The 2,549-nt window shown below is 31.7% G+C and overlaps 1 pseudogene; it reads right to left on the bottom strand.

Moving 5' to 3' along the window:
• The window catches only part of LOC106331110, a 20,781-nt pseudogene extending 20,065 nt beyond the window's left edge, over window positions 1-716 (bottom strand).
• Between the last annotated feature and the right edge of the window lie 1,833 nt (window positions 717-2,549).

Genomic DNA, 2,549 nt, shown 5'->3' with positions numbered 1-2,549 from the left:
AAAGTTCAAGAATTTTCTTGATTTGCTAAACATCTCAAGCTGTTAAATCTGGTCCTGATGGACGTTTGGCCCTGAGGGGCATCTGGCTCGAAGAGAGCATCTGGCTCTGAGGAGCATCTGGTCCGACGGGACATCTGACATCTGAGTTCGACGGAACATCTGAGTAAAGAGAGAGTCTGGTACATCTGTATTCTGAGCACGAAGAAGTGCATTCTGGTACATCTGATTATGGAGGATTCAAGTCAAGGTGGAGATTTGTTGAATAATGCTTTGAATCTGTTGGGCCTTAGTCTTTTGAGGTCCACTAGTGCTAGGGTTTTCTAGGACACAACTATATATATCTTGTGCCTCCTCTAAACCTAGTTAGCAGCCGTAGAGAAACTAGATCTGATCTTCTTGTAAACAGATCTCTGTAATTCCTCCATCAATAAAATCTCTCTTTGCCCGTGGACGTAGCTATTAGGGGTGAACCACGTTAAATCTCTGTATCTTTCTTTATTGTTTATCCATCTGTTAATCTCTATCTTCTCACATCCGTTACAACATTCTTCTTGGTGCCAATAGTTTTGGTTCCATGAAACTTTGCTTCTTCTTCTGTCTTCAGACCCACTGATGTCTAGGAGACAAGAAAGACGTGCAGAAGAAGAAACAGAATGGTCTAAGTACAGAGTCCATCCTGACTCGCATCCACTACTCCATTCCGACGAACGCGACATTTTCTTATTTTTAGGGTATTAAAACTAGAATCGACTTAATTTATACACATGCATCTCTATCTCTCCATGTGTGTTTCCTTTCTATTTCTTAGGTTAAATTTGATTCAACTTTTTGGTCTTATCTTCAATACGTACGGAGTATGTATCTTTTTTTTTCTTTTTTTTTTAACTTTGTAATAACTTTTTGGTCTCCTACTTCTGCCTATTAATTTTTAGAGTAATTGGTAAGAATGCACCCAAAAATCCATATAATTATCTTTGTTTTTTTTAATATTTTTTATGACTATAATACCCTTATTTCTATCTCTTTCCATTTTTCCTTTTCCTTTTTATGTGTTCTAATCTCTTTATCTCTCGTATAGATTCTTCAAATCATCTTCTAATTCAACACAAATTTTTATTTTTTTTATTATGATTCTTTTGACATTCATAATGCTAATCTTGTTATCTCACCCCATTTCCAATGTTTCTAATTTCAACTCACAATCAACTTTTAGATAATATATACGTTAGTAGGTATTTTATTACTTACCTGCTATTATTTAGATTTTAATTGATTCTTAATCGATACATGAAGTGTTAGATGTTACAAATAGTTTTGGGGCTATTTGATAGATAACTAATTAATTGTTAATAGTTTCATTAACTCATATATGATTTGTTAGTCGATACATTTGTTTGATACATAGATTGTTAGATAATACTGAAATTATTAGCTGATATGTTAGTTGATATGTAGATTGTTACCTGCTATGTAAATATTTAGCTGATAAATCTAGAGTTACTTGTTTTCGATAAAGCATGAGTGTATTTTCGTCCGCACAGTGTCAAAAAGTTACTCATTTTTGGGTTATCCATAATTATGGGCATTCAGCTAATTTGGACTTTAATTGGATATATTCCACGCATTCACTCTAATTTTTAAACCTTAGATTGGTCTCTAATAATGTTCGCTCTTGTTTTGTCGCTATTAGAGAATACATATGAACGAACTAACATTTATAAAAGCTAATTGACATGAAAAGTCGGCGTTATTCAGGCACACTCGAGCGTTATTTGCAAGTTCGCAACATGTGAACTCAAGGAATTCGATAGCTATGTAAATGCATCTCTGTTTTGGCACACATGCCATGTAAGTTCAAATATTTTAAGAAAATAAGAACAAATGAATTTTGATTGATATATAAATTATAACGAAGGAATTCGATACCAAAATCAGTCACGCAAGCAGCAAGTAGGCACGTGTGCATGTAAAAAGGAAATACGCAAGGTTCAACAAATACACACAGGTGGGCACGTGCAAGAACACGCACTTCGACCCACTACTACACTCTTTTGCAAATTCTTTCAAGTTTTATCTCATTATATGATATCTTACAGATTAATTATTGTAATCCCTTATATATTAATTGAGAAGCATTCGAAAAATTAGAACTTTAATTTTGAATTAATTAAAGAAAACTCAAATCCTAAGTGACACTCTAAATGCCTTCTAAATTCCATTTCAAAGAATTTTACAGCATCTAATATAAAATATAGTTTAATCTAATGGTGGATCACATTATTCCATAATTATATAACACTAGAGAACATTATATTAACCTAAAATATAGGAAGTGTGTATTCTTTCTTTAAATAAAAGCTACGGAATTAACTAATATGATTTACATATATATAGCAATTAATGATTATGAATAATAAAGATTTGATAACAATTTTTGCATCCTTCTTCATTTTTGTTTAAATTTATATTATTAAAAAAATTAAAAAATCACATTAACCATATAATAAAAAAATTAGATTTTTTCTTATATGTTATATTTTGAATTTTTT

The sequence above is a fragment of the Brassica oleracea genome, chromosome C3 (assembly GCF_000695525.1).
Source record: "Brassica oleracea var. oleracea cultivar TO1000 chromosome C3, BOL, whole genome shotgun sequence".
In the NCBI taxonomy this organism is placed as follows: domain Eukaryota; kingdom Viridiplantae; phylum Streptophyta; class Magnoliopsida; order Brassicales; family Brassicaceae; genus Brassica; species Brassica oleracea.
The sequence above is the reverse complement of the archived record's forward strand: the minus strand, read 5'-3'. Positions and strand labels throughout refer to the sequence as shown.